The 20,280-nt window shown below is 43.8% G+C and overlaps 2 long non-coding RNA genes across 4 annotated transcripts in view; one reads left to right on the top strand and one right to left on the bottom strand.

Annotated features, from left to right (window-relative positions):
• LOC125965018 (uncharacterized) overlaps nt 1–10,902 on the bottom strand; it is a 171,873-nt gene extending 160,971 nt beyond the window's left edge. For all 3 annotated transcript variants that reach the window (XR_007478451.1, XR_007478450.1, XR_007478449.1), the window contains exon 1: nt 10,757–10,902. This is a non-coding gene — a long non-coding RNA (uncharacterized LOC125965018). The remainder of the gene's footprint in view (nt 1–10,756) is intronic.
• LOC125965019 (uncharacterized) overlaps nt 1–20,280 on the top strand; it is a 183,344-nt gene that overhangs the window by 152,883 nt on the left and 10,181 nt on the right. The gene's annotated exons all lie outside the window — the stretch shown is intronic.

Here is a 20,280-nt window from a genome sequence, read left to right on the forward strand (position 1 = left end):
GCCATTCTGGAGAAGTGTATTGTGTTTACTAAAGCATCTAAAAAATGAGCTACAGAGCATAGGGCACTTGCACTCATGGGCGTATATCTTGGGAAAAACAAAAATCGAGAGGACACAGGCACCCCAATGTTTACCCCCTCTCTGTTTAAAAGATCCTCGACTAGCATATAACTTAAATGTCTCTGGAGGGAAAAAATGGATAGAGATGTGGTACTTAGGTAGAGTGGAATATTATTCAGCCTGGAAATCAATGAAATATGGCCAGTTGTAACAACTCCGGAGGAGTTACGTATGATCATTCTAAGTGACAGAATTCAAAAAGAAAAAGACACATATCATAAGATATCACTTAAAGGTGGAATCCAAAATGGCTACACATGAAATAAATTACAAAACAAAAACATAGTCAAATATGTAGAAAACACGCATAAGGCTGCTAAACGGGAAAGGTGGGGAGGGGTGAGGCATCATCCAGGAGGTTGAAATTAGCAAAGATACCATTCCAAATACCAAACTGATAATCAACAAGGCCTACACGGTAGCTAAAAGAACTGCACTCAGCACACTCAAGTCACCGGAAAAGAATATATACGACTGGTAAGAATCTGAAAAAGAATTTATTGATGTCTCTCTGTACGTGAATCAAGTGGATGTACAGCAGCAAGAAACAGAGCTTTGAAAATCAGCTGTAACCAATATAGTAATAAACTGAAAAAAATAAACGACAGAGAGACAGAGAAAACCTCTTACAACTTTTCCTCAGGGACGGTGATGCAACATGGATTGAACACATCTAGACACACAGCAGGATGAGACATAAGGCTGGAAACTGTTTGCGCTAAGAGAAATGTGAGGTTGGGTGAGGAAATGCACACCCTTTAAAGTAATACTACCTGGTACCCATTCAATGGGTCCCAAATCTGCAGGTTCAAGGGATCTTCCTACAGCTAAAACATGCATGGAAAACCCAGAGGACTGTACACCATGTGATCGGGAGATGTGTCTAAAATGCACCTCATTTATCCTCTCCTGGTGCTCCTGTTCACCATTCCAGCCACGTTACTTAGAATCTACCCACTTAGAGAATCAGCACATTTAAACTTCTGTTTCACACATTTTGCAAATTGTGAGGAGGATGAACGGGAAGAGGGGGAACCAATGAGAGAAGAGTTGTAGGGGTTTGGACGGGCACATATCACTCTAATTTCCCATTAAGAATAAGAATTAAAGAAAGGCTCAGCCTGCCTCGCCGGAGCCAAAATAGGGCCTGAAGCAATCCTGCGGGTTTGAGGCCAGCTCACAAAAGAGCAACTTAAAACATGGAGCTCAGGGTCACTGCAATTCACACACCTGCAGAGTTATAAATGAAAACTAACGTCCAAAAATATGTTGAGGTAAGGCAAAGAAGAGGATCTGAATGCAAGACAGAATTGCAAGAAACAGATTTCAAGAGATAGATTGGACTCGTCTTTAACGCACATGAAAAGCGGCAGAATTTCGACAATGATGCAGTTGGCCCAAAAGGGCGTATGCGTTTTTTCCTGATTATATCCAGGAAACAACGCAGACGCACTTTATGGGCAACGAAGCAAGCAAGCAATGCAAATGTGCACAACAAAGAAGTCTCATTTCCCACCGGTCAAAAGGGCCATCCTAAAAAATTGTAAAAACCAGAAATGCAGGACAGGCCATGGAGAACAGGGAGCCTTTATACGCTGATGGGCAGTGTGTGAACTGCCGAGAGCCACTCTGGAGAAGTGTATGGTGGTTCCTAAATCATCTAAAAAACAGAGCTACAGAGCATAGGACACTTCCAATCATGGGAGTATATCTAGGGAAGTCTAAAAATCAACAAGACACAAGCACACCACAGTTTAGGGCTACTCTGTTTACAAGAACCTCAACTTCAGTACACCTTAAATATCCCAGGAAAGAGAACAATGGATAAAGAAGATGTGGTACTTATGTACAATGGAATATCTCTTCACCATGAAATCAATGTAATAAGGCTAGTAGAAGGATAAAGAGTGGATTTAGGTCCGATAATACTACTTGAAATAAGTCAAACAGAAAAAGAAACATATCATAAGATATCACTTATAGAGGGAGGGTAAATATGGCTGCACAAGAAATGAATTACAGAACAGAACAGTGTCTCACATTTAGAAAACACACTTATGTCAGCTTAAGGGGAAAGGAGAGGTGGGGTGATGCATAAAACCAGAGTTTGAAATTAGCACAGATACTGTTCAATAAACCAAATAGGTATTAGACAAGATCTACACCTTGCTCAATGAACTGGCCTCAACACACCCTATACACCACAGAGAAATATATCTGAGTAATAAGAATCTTAAAACCCATGTATTGATATATCTCCATAAGGGAATCAAGTGTGTGCAGAGCGGCACAAACACAGCAGTGAAAATGAGCTAAACCCCATTATAGAAATAAATTTTAAAAACAAAACGCAGAAACAATGAAAGAGAGAAAAATTCTTACAAAATTCGCTCAGGGGCTGTGATGCAACCTGGATTGACCACATATAAACCCACAGCTGGATAAGACATAAGGCTGGACACTTGGGGCTGAGAGGATTGGTGAGCTTTGGTGAGCAACTGCCAAAAGTTTAATGCAATACTTCATGCTACTCATTCCAAGGGTCCCAACACTCCAGGTTGAAGGGACTCTTCCTACAGCTAAACCATGCTTGGGAAACCCAGCAACTGGTATACCATATGATCGGGAATGGTTTCTAAAACGCACCTCATTTTTCCTCTCCTGGGGCTCCGGATCGACATTCCAGCCACTTTTCTAACAACATCCCCACATGGAGAGTCAATGCCTTTAAGTTCTGGTATCGCACAGTCTGCAGTTAGTGTGGAGGATGAATGGGAATAGGGGGAACCAGTGAGAAACTAGCAATAGCGGTTTCAATGGGCACATGTCACTCTAATTTCACATCAGTAAGAATAAACCAAAGGCACAGCAAGGTGCCCCAGAAGAAGAATAGGGCCTGAAGGAATCCTCTGGTTATGAGGCAAGACCACAAAAATAAGAGCTGAAAAATGGAGCTAAGGGCCACTGCAATTCAAAAACCTGCAGAGTTATAAACGCCAACTATTTTCAAAAACTATATTGAGGTAAGGCTATGAAGAGGCATTGAAAGCAAGGCAGAATTGCAGGAAACCGATTTCAAGAGGTAGACTGGAATTGCATTGAAAACATATGAAAGGAGTCAGAACCTCGACAATGATGCACTTGGCCAAAAAGGGCGTATGCGTTTTATCCTGAATATATTCAGGATAAAACGCATACGCCCTTTTAGGCCAACCAACCAAGCTGACAAAGGAAATCAGCACAACAATGAAGTCTCACTTCCCCCCGGTCAAAAGGACCATCTGAAAAAAGTGTAAAATCCAGAATGACAGGACAGGCCATGGAGAACTGGGAGCCTTCTTATGCTGAAGGGCGGGATGTAAATTGCCAACAGCCACTCTGGAGAAGTGTATGGTGTTTCCTGAAACATCTAAAAAAAAAAGCAACATAGCCTAGGGCACTTCCACTTATGGTCTTATAGCTTAGGGAAATTAAAATCAAAAAGACACAGCCACCCCAAAGTTTGGGATGGCTCTGTTTACAAGAACCTCGTTTACGGTACAAGTTCAATATCGCAGAAAGCGAAAAATGGATAAAGAAGTTGTGGAACTTACGTACAATGCAATATCACTCAGCAATGAAATCGATGTCATCAGGCGCATAGCAGCATAGTGAGTGGATTCAGGTACGATGATTCTAACTGAAATAAGTCACACAGAAAAAGAAACATCATAAGATATCACTAATACACAGTATGTAAACTTGGCTACACAGGAACTGAATTACAAAACAGAACAGGGTCTCAAATTTAGAAAACCAACTTATGCTTGCTTAAGGGGAAAGGTGAGGTGGGGTGCTGCATAAAACCAGAGACTGAAATGAGCACAGATACCGTTCCATAAGCCAAATATGTAACAGACAAGAGCTACTCCTTGCTCAATGAAATGGACTCAACACCCCATATTCAACGCCTAGGAATATACCTGACTAGTAAGAATCATAAAACCTATCGATTTATATATCTCTGTAAGAGAATCAAGAGTGTGTACAGCGGCATAAATGCAGCAGTGAAAATCAGCTAAATCCCATAATAAAAATAAATTTCTTAAACAAAACACAATGACAGTGAAATAGAGAGGAATACTTAAGTAATTCATCAAGGCTTGTGATGCAAATGGATTTACGACATCTACACCCAGAGCTGGGTGACACATAAGGCTGCACACTTGGGGCTCATAGGATTCGTGAGGTTCGGTGAGCAAATGCAGACTCTTTGAAGTCATATTGCATGGTACCCATTCCACGGGTCTTAACTCTCCTGGTTTAAGGTATTCTTCCTTCAGTAAAACATGCATGTGGAACCCAGATTATGATCAACTGTGTGATCGCGACACATGTTCAAATATGTCTGAGTTTTCGTCCCCTGGTACTCGGGTGCAACATTCCAAACGCTTTACTAACACTCTCCCGACTTGGAGAGTCAGTGCCTTTAACCTCCTCTTTGGCTCAGTTTGCAATTTCTGCGGAAGATGAACAGGAATAGGGAGAACCAATGAGAGACTAGCTGGAGGTGTCTGGACGGGCAAATTTAACTCTCATTTCCCACCAGGAAGAGGAATTAAATAAAGGCTCAGCATGCCGTGATGGAACCAGATTAGGGCCTGAAGCATTCCTGCGGTGTTGCGGCCAGCTCACAGGAAAGCGAGTTGAAGAGGGGAGCTCACGGGCACTGTAATTCACAAACCTGCAGAGTTATAAATGACAGCTATCGTCCAAAAATATACTGAAGTAAGGCTGCCAAGAGGACTTGAAAGCGGGGCAGAATTGCAGGAAACCGATTTCAGGAGGTAGACTGGAATTGCATTTAAAGCATAGGAAAAGAGGCAGAACGTCCACAATGATGCACTTGGCCAAAAAGGGCGTATGCGTTTTTTCCTGAATATATTCAGGAAAAAACGCATACGCCCTTTTTGGCCAACCAAGCAAGCTTGCAAAGGAAATTTGCACTACAATGAAGTCTCACTTCCCCCCTGTCAAAAGGGCCATCTGAAAAAAGTGTAAAATCCATAAAGGCAGGACAGGCCATGGAGAACTGGGAGCCTTGTTATGCTGATGTGCGGGATGTAAATTGCCAACAGCCACTGGGTAGAAGTGTATGGTGTTTCCTGAAACATCTAAAAAACCAAGCAACAGAGCCTAGGGCACTTCCACTTATGGTCCTATAGCTTAGGGAAATTAAAATCAAAAAGACACAGCCACCCCAAAGTTTGGGACGGCTCTGTTTACAAGTACCTCGATTACGGTACAAGTTCAATATTGCAGAAAGTGAAAAATGGATAAAGATGTTGTGGTACTTACGTACAATGCAATATCACTCAGCAATGAAATCTATGTCATCAGGCCCGTAGCAGCATAAGGAGTGGATTCAGGTATGATGATTCCAACAGAAATAAGTCACACAGAAAAAGAAACATCATAAAATATCACTAATACATGGAATGTAAACTTGGCTACACAGGAACTGAATTACAAAACAGACAGAGTTTCAAATTTAGAAAACCAACTTATGCTTGCTTAAGGGGAAAGGTGAGTTGGGGTGCTGCATAAAACCAGAGATTGAAATGAGCACAGATAAAGTTCCTTAAGCCAAATATGGAATAGACAAGAGTTACTCCTTGCTCAACGAAATGGACTCAACACCCCATATTAACGCCTAAGAATGTACCTGACTAGTAAGTATCTTAAAACCTATGGATTGCTATGTCTCCGAAAGAGAATCAAGCGTGTGTACAGGGGCATAAATGCAGCAGTGATAGGATTGGAGAGGTTTGGTGAGCAAATGAAGACGCTTTGAAGTCATATTGCATGGTACCCATTCCACGGGTCTCAACTCTCCAGGTTTAAGGTATTCTTCCTTCAGCTACAACATGCATGTGGAACCCAGAGTATGATCAACCGTGTGATTGGGAGACGCGTTCAAATATCTCAGGTTTCTTCCCCTGGTACTCGGGTGCAACATTCCAGACGTTTTACTAACACTCTCCCGACTTGGAGAGTCAGTGCCTTTAACCTCCTGTTTGGCCCAGTTTGCAAATTCTGTGGAAGATGAACATGAGTAGGGAGAACCAATGAGAGACTAGCTGGAGGTGTCTGGACGGGCAAATTGAACTCTCATTTCCCACCAGGAAGAGGAATTAACCAAAGGCTCAGTGTGCCCATCCGGAACCAGATTAGGGCCTGAAGCAATCCTGCGGTGTTGCGGCCAGCTCACAAGAAAGCGAGTTCAAGAAAGGAGCTCAGGGCCACTGTAATTCACAAACCTGCAGAGTTATAAATGACAGCTATCGTCCAAAAATATACTGAAGTAAGGCTGCCAAGAGGACTTGAAAGCGGGGCAGAATTGCAGGAAACCGATTTCAGGAGGTAGACTGGAATTGAATTCAAAGCATAGGAAAAGAGGCAGAACTTCCACAATGATGCACTTGGCCAAAAAGGGCGTATGCGTTTTTTCCTGAATATATTCAGGTAAAAATGCATACGCCCTTTTTGGCCAACCAAGCAAGCTTGCAAAGGAAATCTGCACTACAATGAAGTCTCACTTCCCCCCGTTCAAAAGGGCCATCGGAAAAAAGTGTAAAATCCAGAAAGGCAGGACAGGCCATGGAGAACTGGGAGCCTTGTTATGCTGATGGGCGGGATGTAAACTGCCAACAGCCACTCCGGAGAAGTGTATGGTGTTTCCTAAAACATCTAAAAAACAAAGCAACAGAGCCTAGGGCACTTCCACTTATGGTCCTATAGCTTAGGGAAATTAAAATCAAAAAGACACAGCCACCCCAAAGTTTGGGACGGCTCTGTTTACAAGAACTTCGTTTACGGTACAAGTTCAATATCGCGGAAAGTGAAAAATGGATAAAGAAGTTGTGGTACTTACGTACAATGCAATATCACTCAGCAATGAAATCTATGTCATCAGGCCCGTAGCAGCATAATGAGTGGATTCAGGTATGATGATTCTAACTGAAATAAGTCACACAGAAAAAGAAACATCATAAGATGTGACTAATACACGGAATGTAAACTTGGCTACACAGGAACTGAATTACAAAACAGAACAAGGTCTCAAATTTAGAAAACCAACTTATGCTTGCTTAAGGGGAAAGGTGAGTTGGGTTGCTGCATAAAACCAGAGATTGAATGAGCACAGATAAAGTTCCTTAAGCCAAATATGGAATAGACAAGAGCTACTCCTTGCTCAACGAAATGGACTCAACACCCCATATTAAACGCCTATGAATGTACCTGACTAGTAAGTATCTTAAAACCTACGGATTGCTATGTCTCTGAAAGAGAATCAAGTGTCTGTACAGGGGCATAAACGCAGCAGTGATAGGATTGGAGAGGTTCGGTGAGCAACTGAAGACCCTTTGAAGTCATATTGCATGGTACCCATTCCACGGGTCTCAACTCTACAGGTTTAAGGTATTCTTCCTTCAGCTAAAACATGCATGTGGAACCCAGAGTATGATCAACCGTGTGATCGGGAGACGTGTTCAAATATGTCTCAGTTCTCGTCCCGTGGTACTCGGGTGCAACATTCCAGACGCTTTACTAAACCTCTGCCGACTTGGAGAGTCAGTGCCTTTAACCTCCTGTTTGGCCCAGTTTGCAATTTCTGCGGAAGATGAACAGGAATAGGGAGAACCAATGAGAGACTAGCTGGAGGTGTCTGGACGGGCAAATTTAACTCTCATTTCCCACCAGGAAGAGGAATTAACCAAAGGCTCAGCGTGCCGTGCCGGAACCAGATTAGGGCCTGAAGCAATCCTGCGGTGTTGCGGCCAGCTCACAAGAAAACCAGTTGAAGAAAGGAGCTCAGGGGCACTGTAATTCACAAACCTGCAGAGTTATAAATGACAGCTATCGTCCAAAATTATACTGAAGTAAGGCTTCCAAGAGGACTTGAAAGCGGAGCAGAATTGCAGGAAACCGAATTCAGGAAGTAGACTGGAATTGCATTTAAAGCATAGGAAAAGAGGCAGAACGTCCACAATGATGCACTTGGCCAAAAAGGGCGTTATGCATTTTTTCCTGAATATATTCAGGAAAAAACGCATAACGCCCTTTTTGGCCAACCAAGCATGCTTGCAAAGAAAATCTGCACTACAATGAAGTCTCACTTACCCCCCCCCCGCTCAAAAGGGCCATCTGAAAAAATGTGTAAAATCCAGAAAGGCAGGACAGGCCATGGAGAACTGGGAGCCTTGTTATGCTGATGGGCGGGATGTAAATTGCCAACAGCCACTCGGGAGAAGTGTATGGTGTTTCCTGAAACACCTAAAAAAAAAAGCAACAGAGCCTAGGGCACTCCACTTATGGTCCTATAGCTTAGGGAAATTAAAATGAAAAAGACACAGCCACCCCAAAGTTTGGGACGGCTCTGTTTACAAGAACCTCGTTTACGGTACAAGTTCAATATTGCAGAAAGTGAAAAATGGATAAAGAAGTTGTGGTACTTACATACAATGCAATATCACTCAGCAATGAAATCTATGTCATCAGGCCCATAGCAGCATAATGAGTGGATTCAGGTATGATGATTCTAACTGAAATAAGTCACACAGAAAAAGAAACTTCATAAGATATCACTAATACATGGAATGTAAACTTGGCTACACAGGAACTGAATTCCAAAACAGAACAGGGTCTCAAATTTAGAAAACCAACTTATGCTTGCTTAAGGGAAAGGTGAGTTGGGGTGCTGCATAAAACCAGAGATTGAAATGAGCACAGATAAAGTTCCTTAAGCCAAATATGGAATAGACAAGAGCTACTCCTTGCTCAACGAAATGGACTCAACACCCCATATTAAACGCCTATGAATGTACCTGACTAGTAAGTATCTTAAAACCTACGGATTGCTATGTCTCTGAAAGAGAATCAAGTGTGTGTACAGGGGCATAAACGCAGCAGTGATAGGACTGGAGAGGTTCGGTGAGCAAATGAAGACCCTTTCAATTCATATTGTATGGTACCCATTCCAAGGGTCTCAACTCTCCATTTTTAAGGTATTTTTCCTTCAGCTAAAACATGCATGTGGAACCCAGAGTATGATCAACCGTGTGATCGGGAGACGTGTTCCAATATGTCTCAGTTTTCATCCCCTGGTACTCGGGTGCAACAATCCAGACGCTGTACTAACACTCTCCCGACTTGGAGAGTCAGTGCCTTTAACCTCCTGTTTGGCCCAGTTTGCAATTTCTGCGGAAGATGAACAGGAATAGGGAGAACCAATGAGAGACTAGCTGGAGGTGTCTGGACGGGCAAATTTAACTCTCATTTCCCACCAGGAACAGGAATTAACCAAAGGCTCAGCGTGCCATGCCGGAACCAGATTAGGGCCTGAATCCATCCTGCGGGGTATACGGCCAGCTCACAAGAAAGCGAGTTGAAGAAAGGAGCTCAGGGGCACTGTAATTCACAAACCTGCAGAGTTATAAATGACAGCTATCGTCCAAAAATATACTGAAGTAAGGCTGACAGGAGGACTTGAATGCGGGGCAGAATTGCAGGAAACCGATTTCAGGAGGTAGACTGAAATTGCATTTAAAGCATAGGAAAAGAGGCAGAACGTTGACAATGATGCACTTGGCCAAAAAAGGCGTATGCGTTTTTTCCTGAATATATCAGGAAAAAACGCATACGCCCTTTTTGGCCAACCAAGCAAGCTTGCAAAGTAAATCTGCACTACAATGAAGTCTCACTTCCCCCCGGTCAAAAGGGCCACCTGAAAAAAGTGCAAAATCCAGAAAGGCAGGACAGGCCATGGAGAACTGGGAGCCTTGTTATGCTGATGGGCGGGATGTAAATTGCCAACAGCCACTCGGGAGAAGTGTATGGTGTTTCCTGAAATATCTAAAAAACAAAGCAACAGAGCCTAGGGCACTTCCACTTATGGTCCTATAGCTTAGGGAAATTAAAATCAAAAAGACACAGCCACCCAACAGTTTGGGACAGCTCTGTTTACAAGAACCTCGTTTACGGTACAAGTTCAATATCGCAGAAAGTGAAAAATGGATAAAGAAGTTTTGGTACTTACTTACAATTCAGTATCACTCAGCAATGAAATCTATGTCATCAGGCCCATAGCAGCATAATGAGTGGATTCAGGTATGATGATTCTAACTGAAATAAGTCACACAGAAAAAGACACATCATAAGATATCACTAATACACGGAATGTAAACTTGGCTACACAGCAAATGAATTCCAAAACAGAACAGGGTCTCAAATTTACAAAACCAACTTATGCTTGCTTAAGGGGAAAGGTGAGTTGGTGTGCTGCATAAAACCACAGATTGAAATGAGCACAGATAAAGTTCCTTAAGCCAAATATGGAATAGACAAGAGCTACACTTTGCTCAACGAAATGGACTCAACACCCCATATCAAACGCCTAACAATGTACCTGACTAGTTAGTATCTTAAAACCTATGGATTGCTATGTCTCCGAAAGAGAATCAAGCGTGTGTACAGGGGCATAAACGCAGCAGTGACAGGATTGGAGAGGTTCGGTGAGCAAATGAACACCCTTTGAAGTCATATTGCATGGTACCCATTGCACGGGTCTCAACTCTCCAGATTTAAGGTATTCTACCTTCAGCTAAAACATGCATGTGGAACCCAGAGTATGATCAACCATGTGATCGGGAGACGTGTTCAAATATGTCTCAGTTTTCGTCCCCTGGTACTCGGGTGCAACATTCCAGACGCTTTACTAACACTCTCCCGACTTGGAGAGTCAGTGCCTTTAACCTGCTGTTTAGCCCAGTTTGCAATTACTGCGGAAGATGAACAGGAATAGGGAGAACCAATGAGAGACTAGCTGGAGGTGTCTGGACGGGCAACATTAACTCTCATTTCCCACCAGGAAGAGGAATTAACCAAATGCTCAGCGTGCCGTGCCGGAACCAGATTAGGACCTGAAGTAAACCTTTGGTGTTGGGGCCAGCTCACAGGAAAGCGAGTTGAAGAAAGGAGCTCAGGGGCACTGTAATTCACAAACCTGCAGAGTTATAAATGACAGCTATCGTCCAAAAATATACTGTAGTAAGGCTGCCAAGAGGACTTGAAAGCAGGGCAGAATTGCAGGAAACCGATTTCAGGAGGTAGAATGGAATTGCATTTAAAGCATAGGAAAAGAGGCAGAACGTCAATAATGATGCACTTGCCGAAAAGGGCGTATGCGTTTTATCCTGAATATATTCAGGAAAAAACGCATAACGCCCTTTTTGGCCAACCAAGCAAGCTTGCAAAGGAAATCTGCACTACAATGAAGTCTCACTTGCCCCCGGTCAAAAGGGCCATCTGAAAAAAGTTTAAAATCCACAAAGGCAGGACAGGCCATGGAGAACTGGGAGCCTGGTTATGCTCATGGGCGGGATGTAAATTGCCAACAGCCACTCGGGAGAAGTGTATGGTGTTTCCTGAAACACGTAAAAAACAAAGCAACAGAGCCTAGGGCACTTCCACTTATGGTCCTATAGCTTAGGGAAATTAAAATCAAAAAGACACATCCACCCCAAAGTTTGGGACGGCTCTGTTTACAAGAACCTCGTTTACGGTACAAGTTCAATATCGCAGAAAGTGAAAAATGGATAAAGATGTTGTGGTACTTACGTACAATGCAATATCACTTAGCAATGAAATCTATGTCATCAGGCCCGTAGCAGCATAATGAGTGGATTCAGGTATGATGATTCTAACTGAAATAAGTCACACAGAAAAAGAAACATCATAAGATATCACTAATACACGGAATGTACACTTGGCTACACAGGAACTGAATTACAAAACAGAAGAGGGTCTCAAATTTAGAAAAGCAACTTATGCTTGCTTAAGGCGAAAGGTGAGCTGGGGTGCTGCATAAAACCAGAGATTGAAATGAGCACAGATAAAGTTCCTTAAGCCAAATATGGAATAGACAAGAGCTACTCCTTCCTCAATGAAATGGACTCAACACCCGATATTAAACGCCTAAGAATGTACCTGACTAGTAAGTATCTTAAAACCTATGGATTGCTATGACTCTGAAAGAGAATCAAGCGTGTGTACAGGGGCATAAACACAGCAGTGACAGGATTGGAGAGGTTCGGTGAGCAAATGAAGACCCTTTGAAGTCATATTGCATGGTACCCATTCCACAGGTCTCAACTCTCCAGGTTTAAGGTATTCTTCCTTCAGCTAAAACATGCATGTGGATCCCAGAGTATGATCAACCGTGTGATCGAGAGACGTGTTCAAATATGTCTCAGTTTTCGTTCCCTGGTACTCGGGTGCAACATTCCAGACGCTTACTAACACTCTCCCAACTTGGAGCGTCAGTTCCTTTAACCTCCTGTTTGGCCCAGTTTGCAATTTCTGCGGAAGATGAACAGGAATAGGGAGAACCAATGAGAGACTAGCTAGAGGTGTCTGGACGGGCAAATTTAAGTCTCATTTCCAACCAGGAAGAGAAATTAACCAAAGGCTCAGCGTGCTGTGCCGGAATCAGATTAGGGCCTGAAGAAATCCTGCGGTGTTACGGCAGGCTCACAAGAAAGCCAGTTGAAGAAAGGAGCTCGGGGCACTGTAATTCACAAACCTGCAGAGTTATAAATGACAGCTATCGTCCAAAAATATACTGAAGTAAGGCTGCCAAGAGGACTTGAAAGTGGGGCAGAATTTCAGGAAACCAATTTCAGGAGGTAGACTGGAATTGCTTTTAAAGCATAGGAAAAGAGGCAGAACGTCGACAATGATGCACTTGGCCAAAAGGGCATATGCATTTTTTCCTGAATATATTCAGGAAAAAACGCATACGCACTTTTTGGCCAACCAAGCAAGCTTGCAAAGGAAATCTGCACTACAATGAAGTCTCATTTCCCCCGGTCAAAAGGGCCATCTGAAAAAAGTGTAAAATCCAGAAAGGCAGGACAGGCCATGGAGAACTGGGAGCCTTGTTATGCTGATGGGCGGGACGTAAATTGCCAACAGCCACACGGGAGAAGTGTATGGTGTTTCCTGAAACACCTAAAAAACAAAGCAACAGAGCCTAGGGCACTTCCACTTATGGTCCTATAGCTTAGGGAAATTAAAATAAAAAAGACACAGCCACCCCAAAGTTTGCGACGGCTCTTTTTACAAGAACCTCATTTACGGTACAAGTTCAATATCGCAGAAAGTGAAAAATGGATAAAGAAGTTGTGGTACTTACGTACGATGCAGTATCACTCAGCAATGAATTCTATGTCATCAGGCCCGTAGCAGCATAATGAGTGGATTCAGGTATGATGATTCTAACTGAAATAAGTCTCACAGAAAAAGAAACATCATAAGATATCACTAACACACGGAATGTAAACTTGGCTACACAGGAACTGATTTACAGAACAGAACAGGGTCTCAAATTTAGAAAACCAACTTATGCTTGCTTAAGTGGAAAGGTGAGTTGCAGTGCTGCATAAAACCAGAGATTGAAATGAGCACAGATGAAGTTCCCTAAGCCAAATATGTAATAGACAAGAGCTACTCTTTGCTCAACGAAATGGACTCATCACCCCATATTAAACGCCTGAGAATGTACCTGATTAGTAAGTATCTTAAAACCTAGAGATTTCTATGTCTCCGAAAGACAATCAAGCGTGTGTACAGGGGCATAAACGCAGCAGTGACAGGATTGGAGAGGTTCGGTGAGCAAATGAAGACCCTTTGAAATCATATTGCATGGTAACCATTCCGCGGCTCTCAACTCTCCAGGTTTAAGGTATTCTTCCTTCAGCTAAAACATGAATGTGGAGCCCAGAGTATGATCAACCGTGTGATTGGGAGACGTGTTCAAATATCTCAGTTCTCATCCCCTGGTACTCGGGTGCAAGATTCCACACGCTTTACTAACACTCTCCCGACTTGGAGAGTCAGTGCCTTTAACCTCCTGTTTCGCCCAGGTTGCAAGTTCTGTGGAAGATGAACAGGAGTAGGCAGAACCAATGAGAGACTAGCTGGAGGTGTCTGGACGGGCAAATTTAACTCTCATTTCCCACCAGGAAGAGGAATTAACCAAAGGCTCAGCGTGCCGAGCCGGAACCAGATTAGGGCCTGAAGCATACTTGCGGTCTTTCGGCCAGCTCACAAGAAAGCGAGTTGAAGAAAGGAGCTCAGGGGCTCTGTAATTCACAAACCTGCAGAGTTATAAATGACAGCTATCATTCCAAAATATACTGAAGTAAGGCTGCCAAGAGGATTTGAAAGCGGGGCAGAAGTGCAGGAAACCGATTTCAGGAGGTAGACTGGAATTGCTTTTAAAGCATAGGAAAAGAGGCAGAACGTCCACAATGATGCACTTGGCCAAAAAGAGCGTATGCGTTTTTTCCTGAATATATTCAGGAAAAAACGCATACGCCCTTTCTGGCCAACCAAGCAAGCTTGCAAAGGAAATCTGCACTACAATGAAGTCTCACTTCCCCCCGGTCAAAAGGGCCATCTGAAAAAAGTGTAAAATCCAGAAAGGCAGGACAGGCCATGGAGAACTGGGAGCCTTGTTATGCTGATGGGCGGGATGTAAATTGCCAACAGCCACTCTGGAGAAGTGTATGGTGTTTCTTGAAACATCTAAAAAACAAATCAACAGAGCCTAGGGCACTTCCACTTATGGTCCTATAGTTTAGGGAAATTAAAATCAAAAAGACACAGCCACCCCAAAGTTTGGGATGGCTCTGTTTACAAGAACCTCGTTTACCGTACAAGTTCAATATCGCAGAAAGCGAAAAATGGATAAAGAAGTTGTGGTACTTACGTATAATGCAATATCACTCAGCAATGAAATCTATGTCATCAGGCCCGTAGCAGCACAATGAGTGGATTCAGCTATGATGATTCTAACTGAAATAAGTCACACAGAAAAAGAACCATCATAAGATATCACTAATACTCGGAATGTAAACTTGGCTACACAGGAACTGAATTATAAAACAGAACAGGGTCTCAAATTTAGAAAACCAACATATGCTTGCTTAAGGGGAAAGGTGAGTTGGGGTGCTGCATAAAACCAGAGATTGAAATGAGCACAGATACCATTCCATAAGCCAAATATGGAATAGACAAGAGCTACTCCTTGCTCAACGAAATGGACTCAACACCCCATATTCAACACCTAGGAATATACCTGACTAGTAAGAATCATAAAACCTATCGATTTATATATCTCTGTAAGAGAATCAAGAGTGTGTACAGCGGCATAAACGCAGCAGTGAAAATCAGCTAAATCCCATAATAAAAATAAATTTCTTATACAAAACACAATGACAGTGAAATAGAGAGGAATACTTAAGTAATTCATCAAGGCTTGTGATGCAACCTGGATTTACCACATCTACACCCACAGCTGGGTGACACATAAGGCTGGACACTTAGGGCTCATAGGATTGGTGAGGTTCGGTGAGCAAATGCAGACCCTTTGAAGTCATATTGCATGGTACCCATTCCACGGGTCTCAACTCTCCTGGTTTAAGGTATTCTTCCTTCAGCTAAAACATCCATGTGGAAACCAGATTATGATCAACCGTGTGATCGGGAGACGTGTTCCAATATGTCTCAGTTTTCGTCCACTGGTACTCGGGTGCAACATTCCAGATGCTTTACTAACACTCTCCCGACTTGGAGAGTCAGTGCCTTTAACCTCCTGTATGGCCCAGTTTGCAATTTCTGCGGAAGATGAACAGGAATAGGGAGAACCAATGAGAGACCTGCTGGAGGTGTCTGGCCGGGCAAATTTAACTCTCATTTCCCACCAGGAAGAGGAATTAACCAAAGGCTCAGCATGCCATGCCGGAACCAGATTAGGGCCTGAAGCAATCCTGCGGTGTTGCGGGCAGCTCACAAGAAAGCCAGTTGAAGAAAGGAGCTCAGGGGCACTGTAATTCACAAACCTGCAGAGTTATAAATGACAGCTATCGACCAAAAATATACTGCAGTAAGGCTGCCAAGAGGACTTGAAAGCGGGGCAGAATTGCAGGAAACCGATTTCAGGAGGTAGACTGGAATTGCATTTAAAGCATAGGAAAAGAGGCAGAACGTCCACAATGATGCACTTGGCCAAAAACGGCGTATGCGTTTTTTCCTGAATATATTCAGGAAAAAACGCATACGCCCTTTTTGGCCAACCAAGCAAGCTTGCAAAGGAAATCTGCACTACAATGAAGTCTCACTTCCCCCCGGTCAAAAGGGCCATCTGAAAAAAGTGTAAAATCCAGAAAGGCAGGACAGGCCATGGAGAACTGGGAGCCTTGTTATGCTGATGGGTGTGATGTAAATTGCCAACAGCCACTCTGGAGAAGTGTATGGTGTTTCCTGAAACATCTAAAAAACAAAGCAACAGAGCCTAGGGCACTTCCACTTATGGTCCTATAGCTTAGGGAAATTAAAATCAAGAAGACACAGCCACCCCAAAGTTTGGGACAGCTCTGTTTACAAGAACCTCATTCACGGTACAAGTTCAATATCGCAGAAAGTGAAAAATGGATAAAGAAGGTGTGGTACTTACGTACAATGCAATATCACTCAGCAATGAAATCTATGTCATCAGGCCCATAGCAGCATAATGAGTAGATTCAGGTATGATGATTCTAACTGAAATAAGTCACACAGATAAAGAAACATCATAAGATATCACTAATACACGGAATGTAAACTTGGCTACACAGGAACTGAATTACAAAACAGAACAGGGTCTCAAATTGAGAAAACCAACTTATGCTTACTTAAGGGGAAAGGTGAGTTGGGGTGCTGCATAAAACCAGAGATTGAAATGAGCACAGATAAAGTTCCTTAAGCCAAATATGGAATAGAAAAGACCTACCCCTTTCTCAACGAAATGGATTCAACAATGAGGTATCACCTCACACCTGGTAGAATAGGCATCATAGAAAATCTACAAGCAAAAAATGCTGGAATGGGTGTGGAGAAAAGGAACCATCTTCCACTATTGTTGGGAATGTAAATTGATACAGTCACTATGGAGAACAATATGGAATTTCTTAAGAAACTAACAATAGAATTACCATATGATACAGCAATCTCAGTACTGGACATATACCCAGACAAAACCATAAATCAAAAAGAGACATTCACCGCAATGTTCATTTCATCACTATTTACAATATCGAGGTAATGGAAGCAACCTAAATGCCCACAGACAGACGAATGCATAAAGCTGTGGTACATATATAAAATGGAATATTACTAAGCCATGAAAAGGAATGAAATTGGGTCATTTGTAGAGACGTCGATGGATCTAGAGACTGTCATACAGAGTGAAGTAAGTCAGAAAGGGAAAAACAAATCTTGTATATTCATGCATATATGTGGAACCTAGAAAAGCTTTACATATTAACCATTTTGCAAGGCATAAATAGAGCAACAGATGTAGACAACAAACGTATGGACAACAAGGGGGGAAAGCTGTTGGGTGGGTGGTGGTGGGAGGAGTTGAGAGACTGGGATTGGCATGTATACATTTATATGTATAAAATAGATAACCAATAAGAGCCTGCTGTATAAAAATATAAAATAAAATTCAAAATTAAAAAGAAATAAAATTTAAAAATAAAACAGAAAAAACAATTATTCCCTTCACATACATGTATTTATATGAATAAATTATTTCCATACTTATATCTGTAAATACAAAAAAGAGGAATAAAATCTACCTTGAACCAAAAACGAAAAAGAGAAAAAAAACACAGAACCCACCAGTTACACAGAGGAAAACCGTATCAGGGCACTTGCTCCAGTTGTAAACAATTCTGAAGTTGGTCAGTGGTGGGGAATCGTCTCCCATTCAGCCAGCAGCCCCCACGCAACAAGCGTCCTCATTGCAAAGCTGGGGCACCGTGCCGAGGCATCTGTGAGTAAACGTGAGCTGAGCCCCAGGCCAGTTGCTGCTGAACTATTCCCACCCGTCCCAGGTAAAACACCTGAATATATACAAGGACTTGAAAGCCTAGAGGAAGGGCCATAGAGCCACACGAGTGACAGCATGCCGGCCGACTTGGTGCCTGCAGGCCAGCCAGGATAGTCCTGGCCCTGGGTGCTCTTCTGGAAGATTTCCATTTCCCTGCCTGAGATACTCGTCCTGTCCCTTCCCCCACTGTCTTTTTCCTTCCTCACCTCTGCCCAGGGAGAAATTGCAGCAGCAGGTATGGGTGACACATCCTCTTCTTTAGCAGGTGGCAGCCTAGCAACTGCTGCAGAAAGTCCAGCAGAGCCCCACTCACACTGGGCCACCCACAAAGCCATGACCTCTCACTCCCTCCCACCAGCCCAGCCCCGAGACTGCTGACAGGGCAGAGAAAATGGTGTCAGGCATGGCTGCAGGGGCTCTTGCTGCCTGGAGTGGTATTTATATTGATCTCAACCCAGGCACACCTGGGGAGGGTTGGCCGGCACGGTAAGGCTGCCCAGCTCAGCCAATCATCACCCCTCAGGGGCTCACAGTTGCAGAAAATGGAACTTGCTGAACCGGCCAGGTCCAAGGAACAGGTGTGGGCTCCTGAGAGTCAGGATAGACAAGGGGCTGCAGCTTTGGCTTGTTTTCTAATCATTTTATCTGGCCCATGAGTGGGAGGCAACTTCAAGAAAACCCTCTCCTAATGAGAGGAACCCAGGAGTCAGGGAGAGGAGGGGTGGGTGGTGGTTGGAGACAGAGGCCTGGTGCCCCGGGTGCAGTGGAAGTCTCTGGAAGACCAGGTGGAGGGAGGCCGCACAGAGTGATGCCCAGGGTCACAGACCTGTCGCAGCTGCTGTTTGTTAGTTCAAGTCCTGCTCTGAGGTGCTCTGTGTCAGCTCTGAGCGACAGGTGAGCTGGGGGTGCTCTGCAATGAGGGCTATGTGCACGGTTCCTGTGTGCCCAGCCCTGCCTCAGTACCTGCAAGGGTAGCTCTGTATCCTGGGAGGGGCCTGACCACGAGAGCCCTGTGGGCTGGGGTGGGGGTGGGGTACCTGCCCAGGTGAGCTCCATATTCTGGGATTGGTCTGACCACGAGAGCCCCATGGGCTGCTGGGGACCTGGTAAAGGATGTCAGGACAGTCAGTGAAGCCACCGAGGATATACCTCCAGTTGCTCCTAATTCCTACACCCTGCTGGTCATTCTACCAACCACCAGGACATGGTATTCTGTATTAGTCTTCAATGATGCCTTCTTTTGTATTCCATTAGTCCCAGAGTCACAAGAAATTTTGGCTTGTGAGTGGCAGGACTCAACATACAACTAAAACAATACTTCCGGGCCGTCTGGCCCCAAGGGTGCAAAAATTCCCACACCATCTTTGGGGAAAGCTTAGCTAAAGACCTAAAAGTTCTACCTCTGGAAAAGGAAACCCTCCTTCAATATGCATACGACATTCTGATCGCCAGCCCTACTAAGGAGGCCTCTGAACTACCAAGCCAATAAAGGATAGAAGTTGTCCAAGAAAAAGCTCAAATATCACAGACTGCGGTGACCTGCCTGGGCTTCATTCTCACAGAAGATCGGAGAAGCCCATCCCAGGAAAGGGAAGAAACCATTTTCAGCCTTACCCCTTTCTAAAACTAGAAGACAGCTTAGGGGTTCCTGGGGAGGCCAGGGTTTGCTGCTTCTGGATCCCTAACTACAGTCTACTAGCTGGGCCTCTATATGAAACACTGAAAGGAAAAGATGATGATCCTTTTGAATAGAATCCAGAAGTGGCCTTTCAAGAATGGAAAGAGCAGTCAATTCAGACCCTTGCCCTGGAACTCCCTAATTTAGCTAAACCCTTTGACCTTTACATTCCCGGTGAAAGGTGAATCGCCATTGGAGATTAGTGCAAAAACTGGGACCACTTGAAATGGAACAATGCAAGAATGCCATCCAGGTAGGATAAACTACGGTCACCAAGGGGCTTGGCCCACTGCCACATCTGGCCAAGATACTGGCGGTATCTAAAAACCTGGAAATCAGCAGCCCGAAAGGCCACCTCCCTCCTAAGGGAAAAGGACCCGATGTGGTGATCCTAACCACCAACCATGCCCTGAAGTTGCAGGGTTCGCTCCGTGGGCACACCGACCTCGTGTGAGGAGGCCCTCCAACTCCAACATCCAGAGAGATAACCGGGGGCAACAGGGCA

Source organism: Orcinus orca, chromosome 7 (genome assembly GCF_937001465.1).
Source record: "Orcinus orca chromosome 7, mOrcOrc1.1, whole genome shotgun sequence".
NCBI lineage: Eukaryota > Metazoa > Chordata > Mammalia > Artiodactyla > Delphinidae > Orcinus > Orcinus orca.